General features: G+C 33.2%; 1 long non-coding RNA gene across 1 annotated transcript; it reads right to left on the reverse strand.

Annotated features, from left to right (window-relative positions):
- Positions 1 to 14,384: 14,384 nt before the first annotated feature.
- LOC138707535 (uncharacterized) lies at positions 14,385 to 20,340 on the reverse strand. The gene is made up of 6 exons (XR_011334266.1): positions 19,865 to 20,340; positions 18,745 to 18,901; positions 18,388 to 18,638; positions 18,000 to 18,125; positions 17,571 to 17,778; positions 14,385 to 17,339 (listed from the first exon to the last, which is right to left on the reverse strand). It is a non-coding gene; the product is annotated as an uncharacterized lncRNA (long non-coding RNA).
- Positions 20,341 to 25,828: the final 5,488 nt, after the last annotated feature.

Consider the following 25,828-nt stretch of genomic DNA (forward strand, 5'->3'; position numbering starts at 1 on the left):
ATCTGCGGGGTGGGTTACATAGAAGAATTAGTGAAAGAAACCAGTCTGCTTGGAAGCTGGTGTGTGCAGGCTTCTTGTTTACTGCTGCATCACAAATCATCCTGAGCTGCAGCATCACAATATTTAACGCGTAAATATAAATTCTATTAAAATTAATAAATAATATTGTCCATAGACTGCAGGTTTATTATGAAATTATTATTAACTGGGGAAGCTGAGCTTTTTAGCTTACATTGACGCTACGCCACTGACTAATAATAAATCTGTAGCCGAAATTTTTCTGGTAATTTTCGATTTTCCAAAGATAATTGGTCCTAACATATATAATTAACCACCCTGAAACCGAAAATCGCTTTTTTTTAATTTTTGTTTGTCTGTCTGTCTGGATGTTTGTTACCTTTTCACGCGATAATGGCTGAACGGATTTCGATGAAAATTAGAAAACAAATTAAGTTCGTTATAACTTAGATTTTAGGCTATATGGCATTCAAAGTGCATTATTTAAAAGGTGGTTATAAGGGGGCCTGAATTAAATAAATCGAAATATCTAGCTTATTATTGATTTTTGTGAAAAATGTTACATAACAAAAGTTTCTCTAAAATCATTTCCGATAAGTTTTATTCTTTGAAAAATTTTGATAGGACTGATATTTAATGAGATAAATGAGTTTTAAAATTAAAATAACTGCCATCTAAAGCGATGTAATGAAATAAAAAACAAATGAATTCGTCTATAAGGGGCCTTGGACAACAACAATCGAAAGATATTAAACATAGCCTACAGAGAATGTTTCTGTGTTTGCATGAAGTAATACCGGAAGCTAAATTAACCGATTTGTATAATTAATCATTATTTCACCATTTGAAAGTGTAGTTTCTCTAGATGGACATAATGCTATAATGTTATTACAGTAACTTCTGAGTGAATTGAGGACAGGTAAGATTAAAATAGCTTCTTATTCACAGAAAACTTGATAGGCTATTCTGTATATTCGTTTCCTGTATTTCTTAAAATAATATTTATGTAAGTTACAACCGCTATCAACACACTTTTTATATAATATAATATAATTTAAGTTATTTAAGTTATTTGAAGGGTTCAGAACCATAGTGGACCAAGAGCCATTTACTGAATACATAGAAAACATGGGTTAAAATTTATTACCACAATTCAATGGAAACATAGAGCAAGTAAAATAAAGTATACACATTAAATCTAAATTATGTCAATGTTCATTAAATTATGGTTGCATGTAATACAAATTAAGAAACATGTAAAAGGAATTGTCATTGCACCAAATGAGTGGTCTCTAGACCAAAATGATCGCATTTTAATTATTTAAATACAATTTAAATTAAGTAACATATTAAACGATTTATTCTTCTGTCAAACACGAATGTTCCCTGGATGAAATGTCCTATTTTAATTATGTAATTACTTTATATTTATTTCTAACGGGTGCAGCGGAGCGCTCGGGTACGGCTAGTAGTCTAATAATTCATTCATTCATTCATTCAAACCCAGCTTTCCCCAATCTTTCCTATTTCATGCCTTTCTCTTTGTCTCCTCGTATGAGCCCTATATCTCAATGTCCGTCTATCTGATATCTTTTGTCCCGAACTCTTCTTCCGATCACCATTCCAGTGCATCCTTCAGTATGCAGTTTCTTCTCAGCCAGTGACCCAATCAATTCCACTTCCTCCTTCCGATCAGTTACCCATTCTTTTCAACACAGTTTCATTTCTTATTCTGTCTGTCCACTTCACACGTTAATAATAATAATAATAATAATAATAATAATAATAATAATAATAATAATAATAATAATAATAATTCTGCCATGTTTATAGTCCTCTAAGAACTGCTATTGTGAACAGGAATTTCCTACCCATCTCTTCATGGGGCTTCCCAGTGATATTCTCCCATTTGGCCGATTGTTAATAAATGCACTAGGGATTCTGGATCTGGAAATTCTGTTCACATGCTGACGCCAGTTATTTTGATATAAAAGAATATAATCCAATATAAGCATCATACAAAGCTCATATAATATGTCTTCATTTCTTATGTGGTCACACCTATAGACCGGTTCGGACTTTAGGAAATGGAATTGGTATATAGGCTTCTTCTTAGAGGACATCCCCTCTTTCTGCATTTAATATAACAAGAAATAACGTAGGCCTATATAAAATAACAGAAGTAAATCTAATAATATAAATGCATTATATTTCAAATAAATATACATACGAGGACCGTCCAGAAAATAAGTTTACCTGGGGCCGGTGTACAGAAAGAAAACACAATAATATCGAAAGATTTATTGGAACAGATACAGAAATTGTTGAACTAGGAGTAATTTTCAAGATATTCCTACCCGGTCAGCATTTTCACAGTGACAGAGAGGTGCAAACAACTGTCACACATTGGTTCCAATCCCAGGCGGTAGACTTCTACGACAAAGGGATACAAATGTTGATCCTACGCCATGACAGATATCTCAATTCCGGTGGGGAATATGTTGAAAAATACTCAATTGTACAGATATTTGATCTGAAAAAATGTAACTTTTCGTTCTGGAAAAGAATTTTAAAATAATACATTTGTTCGGATCAAATTTCTGCACATTTAAAGGATAAAACTAAAATTCTTTCAACCATTTATTATCATATTACACTGCGCTTTTAAATTAACTGAGCATTTTTGGAATAAATGAATGGCTTTGCCAAAACACGCTATGAAACGTTTGATACGAAACAATTTTTATTTCGAAAATCAGAAACGAGCAAAATTATATGGAATACTTTTGTTTGCAATATCCCAAAGAATAGCCCCCTAAAATTAATGACATTACTTGCGGATCATTCCGTATATTTGTTTATTTGTATTTCCAATAACCGAGTAAATGAAACAAATATACTTACATTGTTTTATATACGTTAAAAATACGTAAACAAGTTAAAAAGGTTACAATAATAACATAAAAATTAAAATACGAAAGGAAGATGTTCGGTAAGAATGCGGTTATATACATATCAATGCTGTTTTCTAAAGTCCGAACGATTTATAGCAGTGGTACCGGTAGTATCAATATTAGTAAAATTGTGGTTAGTAATAGTAGTAATAGAGTATAGCAGTAGCAGTAGCAGCAGTAGTAGTAGCAGTAGTAGTAGAGTTCCTGTATAAGTAGACTAGCAGTATCTTAAAGACAATATATTTTGCCTATTTTCATTCCATTATGTCCTACGGAATAATATTTTGGGGAAATTCTGCAGATAGTAAAAATATATTCTTATTACAAAAAAGAGCCATTAGAATAATAGTTGGAGCAAAGGCTAGAGAATCATGTAGATTATTTTTAAAAAAATTAGAGATTCTAACCTTAACAAATCAATACATATACTCTATAATAAATTTCCTCTTATGTAATAAACGAAATTTTCCAACTAACTCAGCCATACATTGTATAAATACCCGCAGAAAGAATGATTTTCATACGCCTTCATCAAATTTATCATGCTATCAAAGGGGAGTACGTTACATGGCGATAAAAATGTTCAATAGTCTTCCTGAAGACATTAAGAATTATAGCCAAAACCCTGCATTATTTAAGGTAAAACTAAAAAATTACTTAATATCCCACACTTTCTATTCTGCAAATGAATTATTGACATTTCACAGTACTGTGTAAATATTTTAATACTATTATATGGTAAACATATTGCATTGTATAAAATATCATTTTTATTAAGGCATTAATTCTGTACACATTTCATATTTGCATTTAATATGTATTGCATTTATATTTAAACGTAAGAATTGGACATGTTCTTTATTCTATGCTATAAAGGAAATGTAAGAATATTATGGAACGAATAAATCAATCAATAAATCAATCAATAAATCGATAAATAAATAAATCAATCAATCAACCAACCCATCTACCTATCTATCTATCTATCTGTCTGTCTGTCTGTCTGTCTGTCTGTCTGTCTGTCTGTCTGTCTGTCTGTCTGTCTGCCTGCCTGCCTGCCTGCCTGTCTATCTATCTAGTAATGTGGCATAGTAGTAGTGGTGTTGGTGACCACACTCAAATTAGGTTGGTACACTTGTTTCTGTTCAGTAGCAAAATCACAATAAAATAAATAATATGGCTCTAAATGTGTTAAAAATAAAAAATTAAAAATTAAAAATGTTATTATTTTAAAATTGTGACTTGATAGCAAAAAAAAACGGATTTCAGATCTGTAATCAGCACACTCAAATTAGGGTTGGTACATTTGGTTTTGTTCAGTAACAAAATCACTGTAGACTAGAGTAGTAGTAGTAGTAGTAGTAGTAGTAGTAGTAGTAGTAGTAGTAGTAGTAGTAGTAGTAGTAGTAGTAGTAGTAGTAGTAGTAGTAGTAGTAGTAGTAGTAGTAGTAGTAGTAGTAGTAGTAGTAGTAGTAGTAGTAGTAGTAGTAGTAGTAGTAGTAGTAGTAGTAGTAGTAGTAGTAGTAGTAGTAGTAGTAGTAGTAGTAGTAGTAGTAGTAGTAGTAGTAGTAGTAGTAGTAGTAGTAGTAGTAGTAGTAGTAGTAGTAGTAGTAGTAGTAGTAGTAGTAGTAGTAGTAGTAGTAGTAGTAGTAGTAGTAGTAGTAGTAGTAGTAGTAGTAGTAGTAGTAGTAGTAGTAGTAGTAGTAGTAGTAGTAGTAGTAGTAGTAGTAGTAGTAGTAGTAGTAGTAGTAGTAGTAGTAGTAGTAGTAGTAGTAGTAGTAGTAGTAGTAGTAGTAGTAGTAGTAGTAGTAGTAGTAGTAGTAGTAGTAGTAGTAGTAGTAGTAGTAGTAGTAGTAGTAGTAGTAGTAGTAGTAGTAGTAGTAGTAGTAGTAGTAGTAGTAGTAGTAGTAGTAGTAGTAGTAGTAGTAGTAGTAGTAGTAGTAGTAGTAGTAGTAGTAGTAGTAGTAGTAGTAGTAGTAGTAGTAGTAGTAGTAGTAGTAGTAGTAGTAGTAGTAGTAGTAGTAGTAGTAGTAGTAGTAGTAGTAGTAGTAGTAGTAGTAGTAGTAGTAGTAGTAGTAGTAGTAGTAGTAGTAGTAGTAGTAGTAGTAGTAGTAGTAGTAGTAGTAGTAGTAGTAGTAGTAGTAGTAGTAGTAGTAGTAGTAGTAGTAGTAGTAGTAGTAGTAGTAGTAGTAGTAGTAGTAGTAGTAGTAGTAGTAGTAGTAGTAGTAGTAGTAGTAGTAGTAGTAGTAGTAGTAGTAGTAGTAGTAGTAGTAGTAGTAGTAGTAGTAGTAGTAGTAGTAGTAGTAGTAGTAGTAGTAGTAGTAGTAGTAGTAGTAGTAGTAGTAGTAGTAGTAGTAGTAGTAGTAGTAGTAGTAGTAGTAGTAGTAGTAGTAGTAGTAGTAGTAGTAGTAGTAGTAGTAGTAGTAGTAGTAGTAGTAGTAGTAGTAGTAGTAGTAGTAGTAGTAGTAGTAGTAGTAGTAGTAGTAGTAGTAGTAGTAGTAGTAGTAGTAGTAGTAGTAGTAGTAGTAGTAGTAGTAGTAGTAGTAGTAGTAGTAGTAGTAGTAGTAGTAGTAGTAGTAGTAGTAGTAGTAGTAGTAGTAGTAGTAGTAGTAGTAGTAGTAGTAGTAGTAGTAGTAGTAGTAGTAGTAGTAGTAGTAGTAGTAGTAGTAGTAGTAGTAGTAGTAGTAGTAGTAGTAGTAGTAGTAGTAGTAGTAGTAGTAGTAGTAGTAGTAGTAGTAGTAGTAGTAGTAGTAGTAGTAGTAGTAGTAGTAGTAGTAGTAGTAGTAGTAGTAGTAGTAGTAGTAGTAGTAGTAGTAGTAGTAGTAGTAGTAGTAGTAGTAGTAGTAGTAGTAGTAGTAGTAGTAGTAGTAGTAGTAGTAGTAGTAGTAGTAGTAGTAGTAGTAGTAGTAGTAGTAGTAGTAGTAGTAGTAGTAGTAGTAGTAGTAGTAGTAGTAGTAGTAGTAGTAGTAGTAGTAGTAGTAGTAGTAGTAGTAGTAGTAGTAGTAGTAGTAGTAGTAGTAGTAGTAGTAGTAGTAGTAGTAGTAGTAGTAGTAGTAGTAGTAGTAGTAGTAGTAGTAGTAGTAGTAGTAGTAGTAGTAGTAGTAGTAGTAGTAGTAGTAGTAGTAGTAGTAGTAGTAGTAGTAGTAGTAGTAGTAGTAGTAGTAGTAGTAGTAGTAGTAGTAGTAGTAGTAGTAGTAGTAGTAGTAGTAGTAGTAGTAGTAGTAGTAGTAGTAGTAGTAGTAGTAGTAGTAGTAGTAGTAGTAGTAGTAGTAGTAGTAGTAGTAGTAGTAGTAGTAGTAGTAGTAGTAGTAGTAGTAGTAGTAGTAGTAGTAGTAGTAGTAGTAGTAGTAGTAGTAGTAGTAGTAGTAGTAGTAGTAGTAGTAGTAGTAGTAGTAGTAGTAGTAGTAGTAGTAGTAGTAGTAGTAGTAGTAGTAGTAGTAGTAGTAGTAGTAGTAGTAGTAGTAGTAGTAGTAGTAGTAGTAGTAGTAGTAGTAGTAGTAGTAGTAGTAGTAGTAGTAGTAGTAGTAGTAGTAGTAGTAGTAGTAGTAGTAGTAGTAGTAGTAGTAGTAGTAGTAGTAGTAGTAGTAGTAGTAGTAGTAGTAGTAGTAGTAGTAGTAGTAGTAGTAGTAGTAGTAGTAGTAGTAGTAGTAGTAGTAGTAGTAGTAGTAGTAGTAGTAGTAGTAGTAGTAGTAGTAGTAGTAGTAGTAGTAGTAGTAGTAGTAGTAGTAGTAGTAGTAGTAGTAGTAGTAGTAGTAGTAGTAGTAGTAGTAGTAGTAGTAGTAGTAGTAGTAGTAGTAGTAGTAGTAGTAGTAGTAGTAGTAGTAGTAGTAGTAGTAGTAGTAGTAGTAGTAGTAGTAGTAGTAGTAGTAGTAGTAGTAGTAGTAGTAGTAGTAGTAGTAGTAGTAGTAGTAGTAGTAGTAGTAGTAGTAGTAGTAGTAGTAGTAGTAGTAGTAGTAGTAGTAGTAGTAGTAGTAGTAGTAGTAGTAGTAGTAGTAGTAGTAGTAGTAGTAGTAGTAGTAGTAGTAGTAGTAGTAGTAGTAGTAGTAGTAGTAGTAGTAGTAGTAGTAGTAGTAGTAGTAGTAGTAGTAGTAGTAGTAGTAGTAGTAGTAGTAGTAGTAGTAGTAGTAGTAGTAGTAGTAGTAGTAGTAGTAGTAGTAGTAGTAGTAGTAGTAGTAGTAGTAGTAGTAGTAGTAGTAGTAGTAGTAGTAGTAGTAGTAGTAGTAGTAGTAGTAGTAGTAGTAGTAGTAGTAGTAGTAGTAGTAGTAGTAGTAGTAGTAGTAGTAGTAGTAGTAGTAGTAGTAGTAGTAGTAGTAGTAGTAGTAGTAGTAGTAGTAGTAGTAGTAGTAGTAGTAGTAGTAGTAGTAGTAGTAGTAGTAGTAGTAGTAGTAGTAGTAGTAGTAGTAGTAGTAGTAGTAGTAGTAGTAGTAGTAGTAGTAGTAGTAGTAGTAGTAGTAGTAGTAGTAGTAGTAGTAGTAGTAGTAGTAGTAGTAGTAGTAGTAGTAGTAGTAGTAGTAGTAGTAGTAGTAGTAGTAGTAGTAGTAGTAGTAGTAGTAGTAGTAGTAGTAGTAGTAGTAGTAGTAGTAGTAGTAGTAGTAGTAGTAGTAGTAGTAGTAGTAGTAGTAGTAGTAGTAGTAGTAGTAGTAGTAGTAGTAGTAGTAGTAGTAGTAGTAGTAGTAGTAGTAGTAGTAGTAGTAGTAGTAGTAGTAGTAGTAGTAGTAGTAGTAGTAGTAGTAGTAGTAGTAGTAGTAGTAGTAGTAGTAGTAGTAGTAGTAGTAGTAGTAGTAGTAGTAGTAGTAGTAGTAGTAGTAGTAGTAGTAGTAGTAGTAGTAGTAGTAGTAGTAGTAGTAGTAGTAGTAGTAGTAGTAGTAGTAGTAGTAGTAGTAGTAGTAGTAGTAGTAGTAGTAGTAGTAGTAGTAGTAGTAGTAGTAGTAGTAGTAGTAGTAGTAGTAGTAGTAGTAGTAGTAGTAGTAGTAGTAGTAGTAGTAGTAGTAGTAGTAGTAGTAGTAGTAGTAGTAGTAGTAGTAGTAGTAGTAGTAGTAGTAGTAGTAGTAGTAGTAGTAGTAGTAGTAGTAGTAGTAGTAGTAGTAGTAGTAGTAGTAGTAGTAGTAGTAGTAGTAGTAGTAGTAGTAGTAGTAGTAGTAGTAGTAGTAGTAGTAGTAGTAGTAGTAGTAGTAGTAGTAGTAGTAGTAGTAGTAGTAGTAGTAGTAGTAGTAGTAGTAGTAGTAGTAGTAGTAGTAGTAGTAGTAGTAGTAGTAGTAGTAGTAGTAGTAGTAGTAGTAGTAGTAGTAGTAGTAGTAGTAGTAGTAGTAGTAGTAGTAGTAGTAGTAGTAGTAGTAGTAGTAGTAGTAGTAGTAGTAGTAGTAGTAGTAGTAGTAGTAGTAGTAGTAGTAGTAGTAGTAGTAGTAGTAGTAGTAGTAGTAGTAGTAGTAGTAGTAGTAGTAGTAGTAGTAGTAGTAGTAGTAGTAGTAGTAGTAGTAGTAGTAGTAGTAGTAGTAGTAGTAGTAGTAGTAGTAGTAGTAGTAGTAGTAGTAGTAGTAGTAGTAGTAGTAGTAGTAGTAGTAGTAGTAGTAGTAGTAGTAGTAGTAGTAGTAGTAGTAGTAGTAGTAGTAGTAGTAGTAGTAGTAGTAGTAGTAGTAGTAGTAGTAGTAGTAGTAGTAGTAGTAGTAGTAGTAGTAGTAGTAGTAGTAGTAGTAGTAGTAGTAGTAGTAGTAGTAGTAGTAGTAGTAGTAGTAGTAGTAGTAGTAGTAGTAGTAGTAGTAGTAGTAGTAGTAGTAGTAGTAGTAGTAGTAGTAGTAGTAGTAGTAGTAGTAGTAGTAGTAGTAGTAGTAGTAGTAGTAGTAGTAGTAGTAGTAGTAGTAGTAGTAGTAGTAGTAGTAGTAGTAGTAGTAGTAGTAGTAGTAGTAGTAGTAGTAGTAGTAGTAGTAGTAGTAGTAGTAGTAGTAGTAGTAGTAGTAGTAGTAGTAGTAGTAGTAGTAGTAGTAGTAGTAGTAGTAGTAGTAGTAGTAGTAGTAGTAGTAGTAGTAGTAGTAGTAGTAGTAGTAGTAGTAGTAGTAGTAGTAGTAGTAGTAGTAGTAGTAGTAGTAGTAGTAGTAGTAGTAGTAGTAGTAGTAGTAGTAGTAGTAGTAGTAGTAGTAGTAGTAGTAGTAGTAGTAGTAGTAGTAGTAGTAGTAGTAGTAGTAGTAGTAGTAGTAGTAGTAGTAGTAGTAGTAGTAGTAGTAGTAGTAGTAGTAGTAGTAGTAGTAGTAGTAGTAGTAGTAGTAGTAGTAGTAGTAGTAGTAGTAGTAGTAGTAGTAGTAGTAGTAGTAGTAGTAGTAGTAGTAGTAGTAGTAGTAGTAGTAGTAGTAGTAGTAGTAGTAGTAGTAGTAGTAGTAGTAGTAGTAGTAGTAGTAGTAGTAGTAGTAGTAGTAGTAGTAGTAGTAGTAGTAGTAGTAGTAGTAGTAGTAGTAGTAGTAGTAGTAGTAGTAGTAGTAGTAGTAGTAGTAGTAGTAGTAGTAGTAGTAGTAGTAGTAGTAGTAGTAGTAGTAGTAGTAGTAGTAGTAGTAGTAGTAGTAGTAGTAGTAGTAGTAGTAGTAGTAGTAGTAGTAGTAGTAGTAGTAGTAGTAGTAGTAGTAGTAGTAGTAGTAGTAGTAGTAGTAGTAGTAGTAGTAGTAGTAGTAGTAGTAGTAGTAGTAGTAGTAGTAGTAGTAGTAGTAGTAGTAGTAGTAGTAGTAGTAGTAGTAGTAGTAGTAGTAGTAGTAGTAGTAGTAGTAGTAGTAGTAGTAGTAGTAGTAGTAGTAGTAGTAGTAGTAGTAGTAGTAGTAGTAGTAGTAGTAGTAGTAGTAGTAGTAGTAGTAGTAGTAGTAGTAGTAGTAGTAGTAGTAGTAGTAGTAGTAGTAGTAGTAGTAGTAGTAGTAGTAGTAGTAGTAGTAGTAGTAGTAGTAGTAGTAGTAGTAGTAGTAGTAGTAGTAGTAGTAGTAGTAGTAGTAGTAGTAGTAGTAGTAGTAGTAGTAGTAGTAGTAGTAGTAGTAGTAGTAGTAGTAGTAGTAGTAGTAGTAGTAGTAGTAGTAGTAGTAGTAGTAGTAGTAGTAGTAGTAGTAGTAGTAGTAGTAGTAGTAGTAGTAGTAGTAGTAGTAGTAGTAGTAGTAGTAGTAGTAGTAGTAGTAGTAGTAGTAGTAGTAGTAGTAGTAGTAGTAGTAGTAGTAGTAGTAGTAGTAGTAGTAGTAGTAGTAGTAGTAGTAGTAGTAGTAGTAGTAGTAGTAGTAGTAGTAGTAGTAGTAGTAGTAGTAGTAGTAGTAGTAGTAGTAGTAGTAGTAGTAGTAGTAGTAGTAGTAGTAGTAGTAGTAGTAGTAGTAGTAGTAGTAGTAGTAGTAGTAGTAGTAGTAGTAGTAGTAGTAGTAGTAGTAGTAGTAGTAGTAGTAGTAGTAGTAGTAGTAGTAGTAGTAGTAGTAGTAGTAGTAGTAGTAGTAGTAGTAGTAGTAGTAGTAGTAGTAGTAGTAGTAGTAGTAGTAGTAGTAGTAGTAGTAGTAGTAGTAGTAGTAGTAGTAGTAGTAGTAGTAGTAGTAGTAGTAGTAGTAGTAGTAGTAGTAGTAGTAGTAGTAGTAGTAGTAGTAGTAGTAGTAGTAGTAGTAGTAGTAGTAGTAGTAGTAGTAGTAGTAGTAGTAGTAGTAGTAGTAGTAGTAGTAGTAGTAGTAGTAGTAGTAGTAGTAGTAGTAGTAGTAGTAGTAGTAGTAGTAGTAGTAGTAGTAGTAGTAGTAGTAGTAGTAGTAGTAGTAGTAGTAGTAGTAGTAGTAGTAGTAGTAGTAGTAGTAGTAGTAGTAGTAGTAGTAGTAGTAGTAGTAGTAGTAGTAGTAGTAGTAGTAGTAGTAGTAGTAGTAGTAGTAGTAGTAGTAGTAGTAGTAGTAGTAGTAGTAGTAGTAGTAGTAGTAGTAGTAGTAGTAGTAGTAGTAGTAGTAGTAGTAGTAGTAGTAGTAGTAGTAGTAGTAGTAGTAGTAGTAGTAGTAGTAGTAGTAGTAGTAGTAGTAGTAGTAGTAGTAGTAGTAGTAGTAGTAGTAGTAGTAGTAGTAGTAGTAGTAGTAGTAGTAGTAGTAGTAGTAGTAGTAGTAGTAGTAGTAGTAGTAGTAGTAGTAGTAGTAGTAGTAGTAGTAGTAGTAGTAGTAGTAGTAGTAGTAGTAGTAGTAGTAGTAGTAGTAGTAGTAGTAGTAGTAGTAGTAGTAGTAGTAGTAGTAGTAGTAGTAGTAGTAGTAGTAGTAGTAGTAGTAGTAGTAGTAGTAGTAGTAGTAGTAGTAGTAGTAGTAGTAGTAGTAGTAGTAGTAGTAGTAGTAGTAGTAGTAGTAGTAGTAGTAGTAGTAGTAGTAGTAGTAGTAGTAGTAGTAGTAGTAGTAGTAGTAGTAGTAGTAGTAGTAGTAGTAGTAGTAGTAGTAGTAGTAGTAGTAGTAGTAGTAGTAGTAGTAGTAGTAGTAGTAGTAGTAGTAGTAGTAGTAGTAGTAGTAGTAGTAGTAGTAGTAGTAGTAGTAGTAGTAGTAGTAGTAGTAGTAGTAGTAGTAGTAGTAGTAGTAGTAGTAGTAGTAGTAGTAGTAGTAGTAGTAGTAGTAGTAGTAGTAGTAGTAGTAGTAGTAGTAGTAGTAGTAGTAGTAGTAGTAGTAGTAGTAGTAGTAGTAGTAGTAGTAGTAGTAGTAGTAGTAGTAGTAGTAGTAGTAGTAGTAGTAGTAGTAGTAGTAGTAGTAGTAGTAGTAGTAGTAGTAGTAGTAGTAGTAGTAGTAGTAGTAGTAGTAGTAGTAGTAGTAGTAGTAGTAGTAGTAGTAGTAGTAGTAGTAGTAGTAGTAGTAGTAGTAGTAGTAGTAGTAGTAGTAGTAGTAGTAGTAGTAGTAGTAGTAGTAGTAGTAGTAGTAGTAGTAGTAGTAGTAGTAGTAGTAGTAGTAGTAGTAGTAGTAGTAGTAGTAGTAGTAGTAGTAGTAGTAGTAGTAGTAGTAGTAGTAGTAGTAGTAGTAGTAGTAGTAGTAGTAGTAGTAGTAGTAGTAGTAGTAGTAGTAGTAGTAGTAGTAGTAGTAGTAGTAGTAGTAGTAGTAGTAGTAGTAGTAGTAGTAGTAGTAGTAGTAGTAGTAGTAGTAGTAGTAGTAGTAGTAGTAGTAGTAGTAGTAGTAGTAGTAGTAGTAGTAGTAGTAGTAGTAGTAGTAGTAGTAGTAGTAGTAGTAGTAGTAGTAGTAGTAGTAGTAGTAGTAGTAGTAGTAGTAGTAGTAGTAGTAGTAGTAGTAGTAGTAGTAGTAGTAGTAGTAGTAGTAGTAGTAGTAGTAGTAGTAGTAGTAGTAGTAGTAGTAGTAGTAGTAGTAGTAGTAGTAGTAGTAGTAGTAGTAGTAGTAGTAGTAGTAGTAGTAGTAGTAGTAGTAGTAGTAGTAGTAGTAGTAGTAGTAGTAGTAGTAGTAGTAGTAGTAGTAGTAGTAGTAGTAGTAGTAGTAGTAGTAGTAGTAGTAGTAGTAGTAGTAGTAGTAGTAGTAGTAGTAGTAGTAGTAGTAGTAGTAGTAGTAGTAGTAGTAGTAGTAGTAGTAGTAGTAGTAGTAGTAGTAGTAGTAGTAGTAGTAGTAGTAGTAGTAGTAGTAGTAGTAGTAGTAGTAGTAGTAGTAGTAGTAGTAGTAGTAGTAGTAGTAGTAGTAGTAGTAGTAGTAGTAGTAGTAGTAGTAGTAGTAGTAGTAGTAGTAGTAGTAGTAGTAGTAGTAGTAGTAGTAGTAGTAGTAGTAGTAGTAGTAGTAGTAGTAGTAGTAGTAGTAGTAGTAGTAGTAGTAGTAGTAGTAGTAGTAGTAGTAGTAGTAGTAGTAGTAGTAGTAGTAGTAGTAGTAGTAGTAGTAGTAGTAGTAGTAGTAGTAGTAGTAGTAGTAGTAGTAGTAGTAGTAGTAGTAGTAGTAGTAGTAGTAGTAGTAGTAGTAGTAGTAGTAGTAGTAGTAGTAGTAGTAGTAGTAGTAGTAGTAGTAGTAGTAGTAGTAGTAGTAGTAGTAGTAGTAGTAGTAGTAGTAGTAGTAGTAGTAGTAGTAGTAGTAGTAGTAGTAGTAGTAGTAGTAGTAGTAGTAGTAGTAGTAGTAGTAGTAGTAGTAGTAGTAGTAGTAGTAGTAGTAGTAGTAGTAGTAGTAGTAGTAGTAGTAGTAGTAGTAGTAGTAGTAGTAGTAGTAGTAGTAGTAGTAGTAGTAGTAGTAGTAGTAGTAGTAGTAGTAGTAGTAGTAGTAGTAGTAGTAGTAGTAGTAGTAGTAGTAGTAGTAGTAGTAGTAGTAGTAGTAGTAGTAGTAGTAGTAGTAGTAGTAGTAGTAGTAGTAGTAGTAGTAGTAGTAGTAGTAGTAGTAGTAGTAGTAGTAGTAGTAGTAGTAGTAGTAGTAGTAGTAGTAGTAGTAGTAGTAGTAGTAGTAGTAGTAGTAGTAGTAGTAGTAGTAGTAGTAGTAGTAGTAGTAGTAGTAGTAGTAGTAGTAGTAGTAGTAGTAGTAGTAGTAGTAGTAGTAGTAGTAGTAGTAGTAGTAGTAGTAGTAGTAGTAGTAGTAGTCACGAAGCTTAATACGTAGTAAATATGCAACCATAGATAGTTGCTAAACACTAGGATCGCTTCTATCGCCTCGTTACAGACAATGTGAAATAATACCGGCACAGTCTATTGTTTCTAGCACCCTCACAACTCAAGCTTCGTGACGGCATATACTAGACTGTGATATAGTGAGGATCACGTAAGTTCAGTTCCCAAACAGCAAATATTTCCGCCTTGTCAGTGTTGCCAACTGTTACCAGATATCACCACATGTAGTAAAATCACGATCCTATGTACTGAATGACTTCTTTACTCACCGTACTTTACCTTAATGTTGGAAGGTTATTCTAAATAGTTTCAATAATAATGAGAAATGTATTGCTATGTTCTATTCTTTTATTCCTTTACATTATTATTAGTATTAGCATTAATAGGTTACTAGACGTAAATATACAACAAAGTATAGTATATAATATTCAAGAATCAAATCTGTTCCAAGACCAATTAAATTATTGTCACTTCACTTCAAAGATTCCAGCGTACATATACTGTACTTCCTAAAGGTAGATAAATTAATAACCAATTGACTTTTGGTTGGAATTCGAATGAACTTCTGATTATTTTTTGAAATTAGTAAGGAAATGGATAATACAACTATGCTAAAACTGAAATAATAATAAATCAACTTACAAAAATAATTTTGGTCCTTAAAAGCCATAAGTAATTTCACTTCTAGATACCTTTTTAAAGATTTCATTTGTTTGTAAATTGCTTAATAATGCTACACTTACACTTATTATTTCTGCAACTCCACGTCTTGTCATTGAAAAAATGTATGATACATAACTGTGAAGTCTCTTTTTGGCTCTTGTGTCCTAAATTTAAATAAGAAAAAGCAAATGATTCAAGAAATGTGAGCTGGTGAAAATTAAATACTCAATTAATAAAATAATTACTACCAAAAGAATATTTTATTAATTCTATACAAAAGATGGATTACACAGAACAGATGGCCAGAAATCATAGATTTATACACAACATACAGCATGAAACGATCATCAAAAAATGCTTTTTGTACACAATAACATCTTTCAAACGAAGTGAAATAGCCAATAAGTTCAATAAATATTATGCTAATAAGTAATAACTATAATTAATAATTATCTACAAGCTGTAAAAGGGAATAAAATAGTATATTGTTGAAATTAGGGGGTTATGGTTTATTACGTGTATTTATAATTTTAATTACTTTTACTACATTTAATTATATTTTAATTTCTATTAGATTAGTTGGTGGTGTGGTTGTTAGTTTTATCTGTGTACGTCAGACTATTAAGGAAAAACTGAAAGAAATATTAAATCTACTATCTACTTTATATAACAATATTTAATCAAGAACTGAATATTACTATTAATTTAATAACATAAGACCCAAAACATCTCCAAGTCCAGACAATACACATGCTGATTTTCTTAAACATGTTGGCAAACAAGCAAACTCACTACTTTTATCTTGTAATCTCATCTAAAATACAATATCTGTCTGGAGAAAATCTATCATAACATCAATTTTGAAAAGCAATTATTCAACTAATATCTTTTCGAGTTATCGACAGATACCACTTACTAGTATGATAGCCAAAATTATGGAAGAGATGATTTCATAGATTGAATTGGTTCCTGGAATCTAGTAACTAACTTTCATTTTATTGGGTTGACTTTAGAGAATTGCATTCAACAAATGGACAGATTTTAAATTTTAGTCAAGATATTAAAGATATTTTAAACAGAAAACAAAACAACTTAACAATTTTAATTTATTTTCAAGGATCATATGGCTCTGTAGATATAAATCACTTAAGAAATTGCAAACTTAGGGTGTCCATGATAAAGTGTTACACTGGGTCAGTGACTTGATTATTTGATTCATTGTCACAAATATGTAAATAGAGACAGATTCATCTGGGCTTCCCACATTGTTGTTTTCAGGAATACATTTTCCAATATTAATGTCGATGGTCTAACTAAAGAAATAGATCTTATGATAATCTCATCATTTGCAGATAATATGGTTGTCTAGAACAAAAAATCACAGTCCACAAATATTAATAAACTGAGCCAAAATCCCAACAGACTTTTTGACTCTACTTGGAGAACTCAAACTTGCTCAATTAAGGGAAACTTTACTAATAAAACACAATCCCAAGTTATTTCAAAATGAATAGTATATAAGTTAACTTTAACAGATGATGTTAAGAAATGTGATACTTCTCCAGACATTTTAAAAATCATTAGAAACGATAAATGATCTGGTCAGTGAGTGACTACATACAGTATTTTTTATAGATGGATCCTGTTTACCAAGCCATAGATGTAGTGGTGTTGTAGTACAATACCAGTATATTCCCTTTTACAGGGAATTATATTCAAACACTTGTTTGCCCCATTTTAACCGTGACAACGCTTTTTAGCTTTTTAAACATTCTGGTTATTGTATTGTGTTTGTGTTTAGTGAAAGATTTTAGATAAGGGCGCAAATAGCCATAGTAGCTGACGCGCCCTTTTTAAATGCCACTAACTAACTAACTAACTAACTTCAAACACTGACTAATTTTGATAGTGAAAATTTAGATACACTTTTAAGCTTACAAAATCTCCAGTATCGACTTCATAAATCTGAGAAGGCTGTCATACTATCAGATTCAAAATCAGATGTTCTTGCTGCAGTAATGGACGTAACAGCATGAAATCTCAATATTTTACAGTGTTTTAATATTTTAAGCAAAATGGTCGAATTACATCGACGACTGGTACTTCCGTGGATCCATGAACTTTATGGAGTGGGAGGTAATGAGGTAGCTGAAAGGTAGCAAAATTACTGTAAGGTTATCTATACCTGCATCTTACCACACTGTTAAAAGAATAACAAGATCAGAACATGACAATGTGGTAACAAAAATCGGAATGATTCTGAAGCAAATGAAAAAATTGCAATAGGCCATCCGGCGTCTGCTCCACGATGGAGGAAAATCCTCAGAAGAAACCAACTAATCAGACCAAATGGGGGATCCAAACTACCCTCGAGTGCAGCTCTGAATTTGCAGGCCAACGAGTCTACTGACTAAGCTACATTGGTGGCTCCACTAAAAATATGAAGTACATGGCACTCAGATTATTAAATTGACAAACCTAAACAATTATTCATCAGTTAAGCTATAAAATATAATACATAGCAAGCAAGTTAATTCAATTTAAAAGTATAAACAATTCAATCAGTTGAAATATACAGAAACTGATAATAAATATCATGCAAATTACTTCACATTACAAGCATAAACAATTCATCACTTGTGGTATACAGCCTACTATTTAATTTACAGCACATACAATTCATCAGTTAAGCTATAGACCTACAGTCTACTATTCAATTTACAGCATATATAATTCATCAATTAAGCGAAACAAAAATATAGTACAATACATAGTAAAAATAATACACCTAATTTAATAACTGAACTTCTATGAAAATCTACAGTGGCAGTACTCATATTATCACAGGCCATGATTGTCTCAAATATTTACAAAGAACTGATATTTCAGAATCTCCCCATGCCATTTCTGAAATCTCAATGAAGATATGGATCATTGTCTTGACTGTTTAACTTTACACAGCTTTCAATCATCTGGTTAAATATTGGAGTGCAAGATAACAAATGACATCAACTGCTGAACACTTGGTATCAATCAACCAACAACTTCATTACATTAAAGGGGAAAAAAAACTGAAAGAATTAATTGTATATAGACACAACACATAAGACAAGGCAGCTTCAGAACAGTAATTGGCAAGGCTCTGTTGTTTTAGGATTCTTATGTAGATTCAATTTCACCTGAAAGAAAAAAGTAGCATCTATAAGTAGTAGTAGTAGTAGTAGTAGTAGTAGTAAAGATAATAATAATAATAATAATAATAATAATAATAATAATAATAATGACTGTAAAGTATGGAAATTAATATTGCAATGTAATATCAAAAGGTGATTTCACACCATCAACTCTTATCATTTAGTACAACTCTTATCATTTAGAACAACAAATCTATTATATTCAGTTGCAATCACCAGTAGCTGTTCTTTCCTCCATTTTGTTGTTGGCTGATTTTTCACAAGTCTGCTATGATATGCAGCACTATCCATGACAATAACGCATTGCCCTAATGTTCTCAGGTCAACAACTGTGTTTGCACCCACTTCTCAACTACAGGGCTATTCATAGCACTATGGTAGTCCTGACTTTTCTTTCAATTGCATGAAAAAATTAAATCAGCACCTGCAATAAAAATTATACCTGGGCATATAATTACGTCACATGAATTCACAGCATTTAAATAAAGAAAATAAAACATAACATAACATGACATGACATGAGATCCTCTTTGGTGAAAGGCTTTCCCACGTTTTTATTTAGTCACCAATTTTTATATTTTTGTACCCTGATTTAAAAAATTACTCTTGCCAAATTTACGTAAAATATAAATCAATATAACTTACCGAGTATAAATCCACCTTTCGTTCCGGCATCTAATCTTCCACCCTCATTTGTTGGTCTATGAATAACACCATTCATGTCACTGGAAACTTCACCTGGTTTATTTCATGAATAAGTGGGTGATCATACTTAAAAAAACAGAGAGAGAAAAGCAATTCACATTGACACTCTAAGAGACACAAAAATTTTAAAGACAGGAAAACCGTTCAAGAATTTTATAACTAACCTCTAGTTATAATATGAAACTATTAATTGCAAAACATGTTGTTCCCACCTGAATTCATTACTAGTAGCCTATATTAATTGCAATTTCATATTCCACATAAGTGTTAATCTATTTGTTAGTAAAAAATTCAATCACTCAATGTCTCACAATACATTGAAATTTACCATTCATAAAAATCCAAGTCTCATCCAAGAATACTACGGGTTTAGGGTTCTCACGCTCCACATTTCTTATATATTCTCTTAAAAACGAATAACATCACTTTCTCATACATGTGTATAAGGATCCCCTTTGCTCCATAGAAATTTCATCTCTTTCAAAATTTTTTTCACCGATGATAAGGATACTCTAAATAAATATGTTTCATAATCATCATTCATATGTTCCAGAACTTTTGCTGCTGTTAGTACTTCCCCTGTAACAGTAAATGAAAATTATGCCATATTTTTATACATAGGCCTATGACTAATATCAGAATTACATTGCATAAATCAACACAATAATTCCTGTAACTTCCCTACCTTTATGTAACTTGTCATAAATAAATCTCGCAATTGCATCTTCCGTAAAATCATCAGCATCAGTCACTGGATGTTTACGTAGTCTATGTTTTCCTGGTGTCACGAGTGGGGTCCCCTTGTGTGAATTGATCACTTTCGTGGCTGTAGTTAAGCCAAGCTGTAATAACAAACAATAACATAATACTTCTAAAAATTGTTATATCATAAAATTCATGCATAATACCAACATTTATAGCTATATGAATAGAAAATGATCAACATGTTAGGTTGGGTCTACGATAGGTTTAAGTAGGCTAATATTTAGGTAATTCTCCAGAAAAGCTACCCCAAAGAAGGCATAATTTTATTTTGTTTAATTGATTTCTGTGATATTTACATAGTGATGAACACGTGGTTTTAGTGCACAGCCACAAATACTTTCAGCACAAAAATCCTTTGACACTTACCTGTATATTCTAATGCATTGTTGTAGTCCCTCCCTCAAACTTGTTACTAATTACCAATATAACATGCGAGAGGTCCAGGACGAAGAGAAATGGTTAGTTTCCCAGTAGTGCGTCCTCGTCCTCTCGAGTGTTATATCTTAACAAGTACTTTGGGTGGGGTAGCTTTTCTGAAGAAACACCATATTTAATATTACTTAGACCAGTCATGAATAAATTATTCAGCCAGAGTCAACGTTCCTATGCTTTATAGAGTATGTTATATAGTTACTATATAAAACTGAATTATTTTTAAGCACCATAACAGGCCAACATTCATGTAATATTTGCTGCAATATCAAGTTAATAATTACAATATGACTTGTATTTTCTTCGGCCGATGTGGCATGTAAATTGTGATCTGAACGGTTAATTTAATACCAAAAGAGAAAACTGGAAATTTACTTTCGTGCTGTTTGATTACTTGTTCGTCTAATTTGTAAATGTATTTAAGCTATCACCTACTGCAGTATTACAGTATCTTAAATGTATTTAGTTTGGCAATATGAAAATCACTGACTTGATTAAACATTAGGCCTAACCTAAAAATTTGTTTTGTTTGACCACAATCATGAAATTATTAGTGCAAACTCCTAAAACTGAATACCACTTTGAAATGTATGCTTAAGAATACTTACTCCTAATAATTGTCCTATTCTGGTTGTAATTGCTGTCTCCGTTAGCATAATTCCTTCTTCATTATCTTCTTTCTTCAACTCATTATACACGTGAACTACAGATTTCTGAAGCGTACTCTGAATGCCACACATTTTCTTCCTTGGAGGAGTCACTGCAACACTATTTCATTTTTTTGACATAGTAATAAAAATCTAAACACGAAAGAAATTCATTAAAATTTGAAATAATATTTCTATCCATTACCCACGTGCATTATCACGCCCAAGTATATTATATTCATTCGTACTTATCTGACTATTCTTGATTTATAACCACAACGCAACACATAACATAACTATAATGTATTAATATTAATACTAATATTAATTAATTATTAATAAGTTCGAATTTCACTATCTTCCAGTAACCGGCTGAGAAATCTAGTACAATTTTAATTTCATGGAACTCCAGTACCGGCAAATATTGTCGATATTTGCCTCAGCTGCCAACATACCGGTTACAAAATCACTACCATTTATAGTATTTGTCAGTATCGAAATTCGAAACGAAGTTGGCAAAAGAAAATTCAACCTTCAAACTAGAAAATCACCATAATCCACTAGCATTTGTAGTAATGGGGGAAAAATGGTTAGGTTTCACCCTTAGGGTATCAAGTTACCTGGTCTTCCCTATAGTAGTAGCAGTAGTAGAAGAGAACTAGTAGTGTAGTGGTACCAGTAGTGCTAGTATTATTGAAGTTGTATTTAATTGAAAGGTGTTTTCAACTGCAGACGTTATGCAGTGTCGATGTTCAACGTGGGCGAGGAACACGCGACGGATCGCCCGCGGTTCTGTATCAGGGACAGGATCCTTTTAAGTGCCGCATATTACGACTCTGGCCTTCCAGCTTTACTTCCTCCAGGAGGGAGGCCACACTAATTGTTTTACCGCCCGCGCCCTTTCAAATTCCATTACCATATATAAATACTATTTAAAATATGACATGACAAAGAAATGTTGTATGTTTTTTATTCACGGGTTTTCTACAGCAGTGGTGTTCAACCAGAGGCACTCATACCCCTGAAGATAGGCCTACGCGAAGACTTTTTAGGGGGTACGTAAAATTTAAAATACGCCTAAGCATATACGTTTCATGAATGATTAGAGCTAATTATTGGATTACAAATCCATTTTATACAACAGTTGTCAATTGCTCTGAACTTCCCTTAAAATTGAAAGCAGGTTTGCTAGAAATATCCGTTGATATTGCACTGAAAATAAAATTAGAAAACTTGTCAATTTGTGACTTATATTGTTATACTCGCAAGGAGTATATGGGACATTCCATGTGAAATCGGACAGCGAAAAACCTTACAACTGTGTAATTTCTCGAAAAAAGTCATATATATATATATATATATATATCCGTCCATCCATCCATCCATTCAATCATACATTCATTTATTCGTCCATCCATCATGTTATTCATTAATTCATTCACTCATCTATTCACTCATCGTGTCACCCATGTAATCATTCACTCATCTATTCCTTCTTATATCAATTAAACTATTCTCTCATCCATTCATCGATGTATTCCCTCAAAAAACCACCCATTCATTCATTAATTCATACATCCATTCACCCGTTTATTCTATCATTAATTCATTCTCTCAATTGTAAATTAATTTATTCATCCATTCATTCATACATTTATTAATCAATTCACCTATCTATTCATCCATCCATCCATCCGTCTACTTATCCATTCAACTATTATTTTATTCATTCATTAATCCAGCTATCCGTCCGTTTATTAATTAATCTCATTCATTCACTTGTTTATTCGCTCCTGTCATCCTTTCATTCCTATATATGCATCTATTCATCCATCGTTTCATTTACCCTTCCATTCGTTCAACCATCATTTTATTCATCAATTCATCCAACTTCCATCCGTTTATTCAATCGTTCATTTATCGATTCGTTCACCCATTTATGTATTCAATGAAACATCCATTCATTCGTGTATATATATATATATATATATATATATATATATATATATATAAATTCATCCACTAATTCATTCAACTATCCCATTATTCTTTTATTCAATCATGCATCCATCCGTTTATCATTTATGTATCCAATGAGACATCCATTCATTCGTATATATATATCTATTCATTCATCCACTAATTCATTCAACTATCCCATTATTCTTTCATTCATTCATGCATCCATCCGTTTATCATTTATTCACTCATCCAACTATACATTTATTCATACGCTCATTAATCTATTCACTAATTCAACCATTCATTCATCCATATAATATTATTCTGTGATTCACCCATTCATTTACTAATTCTTCATTCATCAATCCATACATTCATCCATTCATTCATTCATCGTATAATGAAATAATCCAATAGCTCATTTATCCTCATATTTGCGTATTAATCGACGCATTAAATCATTTGCTCATTTACTTAGCAATTCACTCGCTCTTCCTTTTCTTCTCCCATTCAATCTTCCGTCCATCCCCCACGCACCCGCTCACCTACTCATTCACTCTTATTTGCTCCATTAATGATGTCAATAATTGCAAGCGCCTATTGAATTGTCAACCCACTACGAGTGCATTCAGTATAAATATCGCAGACGGAACAACGTAAACAAAAATAGAACAGGAGACGGAAGAAGAATGTCTTCGTGCGAAATTCGCCTCTCCAAGGTCTCCAGAATACGGGTAATTACGAGCTGACGTGATGCTTTGTAATCAGAATCTCTTAAGCCGTTATAAAGCCATTTACACAAATATGCGGAGAAGCCCGGATACAGAAGGGGGGGGGGGATAATGCAGGGTCACACAAATTAGTGACGTCATAACCAAATGACGTCACCATCTACAACACGTCAGAAAATATGTAATCGTCTACCATGCGCATCACGTGTAATTGCAGTAGTGTCGTTTCTCGGTGGTGTCCCGGCCTCCCCCAGCGTCTATCCTTAATTAAGAACCATCGTTGTCACTGGTCAGGAACACAGTCTGTGTCATCGTCCACGAGATTCCCCGCGGATGACGCACGGCAGTGTGATGGAGATGATGATAACCGGGGGAATCGTAATAACTGTGATTATAATGTGGTTGATATCATGAGTGTTATTATCACTGAAGTTAATGATACAAAAATTGTGAAGTATGACAACGAGCAACATCAACTGTAATGATGCTAGTAATAATAAGAGTAAAGATTAAGACAAAGTTCATATTCATCATGATCATCATCTTTATCATCATCTGTCTGTCAAGTATTAGGCCTAATGCCCTGGCTGTTACAGCCTCCCACCAAGATCATCTTCCTCTTGGGATGTACCGTAGAATCAGTTTTAGTATCTTGTTGAAATGTTACATTCTGTTGACTTGTTGTAACTAATTTTATCTATAGATAGATAGATAGATAGATAGATAGATAGATAGATAGATAGATAGATAGATAGATAGATAGATAGATAGGTTTTTTATTTTTTATTGGGTTATTTTACGACGCTGTATCAACAACTCAGGTTATTTAGCGTCTGAATGATATGAAGGTGATAATGCCGGTGAAATGAGTCCGGGGTCCAACACCGAAAGTTACCCAGCATTTGCTCGTATTGGGTTGAGGGAAAACCCCGGAAAAAACCTCAACCAGGTAACTTGCCCCGACCGGGATTCGAACCCGGGCCACCTGGTTTCGCGGCCAGCCGCGCTGACCGTTACTCCACAGGTGTGGACGATAAGTAGGTAGGTAGGTAGGTAGATAGGTAGATAGGTAGATAGATAGATAGATAGATAGATAGATAGATAGATAGATAGATAGATAGATAGATAGATAGATAGATAGATAGATAGATAGATAGATAGATAGATAGATAGATAGATAGATAGATAGATTTTCAACTCCTTTGTAGATTATCAAGAATTTAAATGTGCATGACATCCAAAAAACGATAAAAGGAAACAAATTCGGAGAAAACTAGAGAGAAGAAATGCCAGTGCTGTGTCAATAATTTTATCCTCAATTTCTATATTAGGCTTAATATTATGTACATTAGTGGTAAATATCTTTTAAAGGCTTTAAGTCAACTTTAAACTAATATCCTTCAAAGCTATAAAAAAATATTAAATTTCTTTAAGACTTAGTAACCAACTTACTCCTATAGAATTGCATTCTATTATCATATAAAATATGAATATACAAAACTCTGTTTCTAATAAATGACCACGAATAGGCAATGTAACCTTGTCCGAACAAAACAAATTATAATCATATCATTGTTATCCAGTACGCAATGAGAGTTTTCATGCGTCATTATAATTTTAGTTGTACATAAAATAATGTAAATTTTCAAGCGCATTTTATAAATTCTATTTAGATTGTAGTGTTTTAGTACAATTCGCGAAATAACCCTAATGAATTTCACTCGAGGATCTGAGAGTAATCTCAGATCATCTATGACGACATAGATTATACAGATAATAGCATTGGTAAAAATCTTAACGATAATGCTGAACATAATGGTCATAATGTTAATAGCAGCAATGGAAATAATGATAGTTGATATTAAACATAAAGATGATAGACACAATAATTACGAATGTGATAATACCACTAATACAAGTGTGATTTAAAAAGTGAGGTAAAAAGAGTCCTCAAGGGTGACAAATTTCTCCTATCGTTCGAATTTTCCGCCAGGGCCGCAGCAGCAGACCACAACTTTGTCACTCAGCCATTAGATGGCGCATATATTGCGTCAGACCTCGCAATATCACTTGTAAGAATGCTGCGCGTTGTGAAACGTGAAAGTGCGTGTGTTGTTCCGTTTTTTTTTTTTTTTGTATTTGAAAGGCGCCTCACTAGCAGAGATTCATCGTCAACTTGTTGAAGAGTACAGTGCGAATGTCATGTCACGGAAACGGCGTTTCCGGTGGGAGTTACGGGAGGTATGGACAATTCTCCCTACAGCCCCGACTTGGAACTAGTGATTTCCATTCCTTCGGACAGTTGAAGCACCTGGGTAGCAAGCGATTTAACATCGATAAGGTAGTTCAGCAACCGTCATGACGTGGCTTCAGGAACTGTACGCAAACTTCTTTTTCTATGTAAGGCTCGCTGCATTGGTCTAACGTTTGAATGTGTGTTTGGATGAGCAAAATTGATTATTTTGAAAAGTAATGCGTACGGTACCATTACCCTACTATTGTGTATCAGTATATCTGCATGTGAAATAAAGTTTGTCCAAGAGAGCTCTTGAATAATTTCGAGGGAAAAATCGTTCCGGGGCCGGGCATCGAACCCGGGACCTTTTGTTAAATGTACCAAAGCTCTACCAACTGAGGTACCCGGGAACTCTACCAGACACCTATCCATTTTCCCTCTATATCCACATACCTCAAAGTGAGCTGACAGCAGTCAAGCAACCAACACTGAGTGCACACTAACTTTGTGTGACTTAAATTGTGGTCTTCTGTTAACGAACAGTGACGTGTATTATGCAAATCAAGCTTTCAGGTGTAACTCCCTGTAAAGTTGATTGGATCGGTGTCTGGTAGAGTTCCCGGGTAGCTCAGTTGGTAGAGCGTTAGTACGTTTAACCAAAAGGTCCCGGGTTCGATGCCCGGTCCCGGAAAGTTTTTTCCCCTCGATATTATTCAAATCAACTTTACAGGGAGTTACACCTGAAAACTTGATTTGCAAGAGAGCTCTTGTTAACTTACTCTATAAATACCCTCGTAATAACAACAAATATATTGGTAATCATAATTATAATGGTGAAAATAATAACGATATTTTGGATTATAACGAGCATGATGTTATAGCGGCAATGATGTTAGTAATGATATAATTAAGTTTGATAATCATTAAGATGATAATAGCAAATGATAAAGATAATAGACTAGTAAAGGTGAAGATTATATTGATAATGATAATGGT

The sequence above is a fragment of the Periplaneta americana genome, chromosome 10 (assembly GCF_040183065.1).
Source record: "Periplaneta americana isolate PAMFEO1 chromosome 10, P.americana_PAMFEO1_priV1, whole genome shotgun sequence".
NCBI classification, from domain to species: domain Eukaryota; kingdom Metazoa; phylum Arthropoda; class Insecta; order Blattodea; family Blattidae; genus Periplaneta; species Periplaneta americana.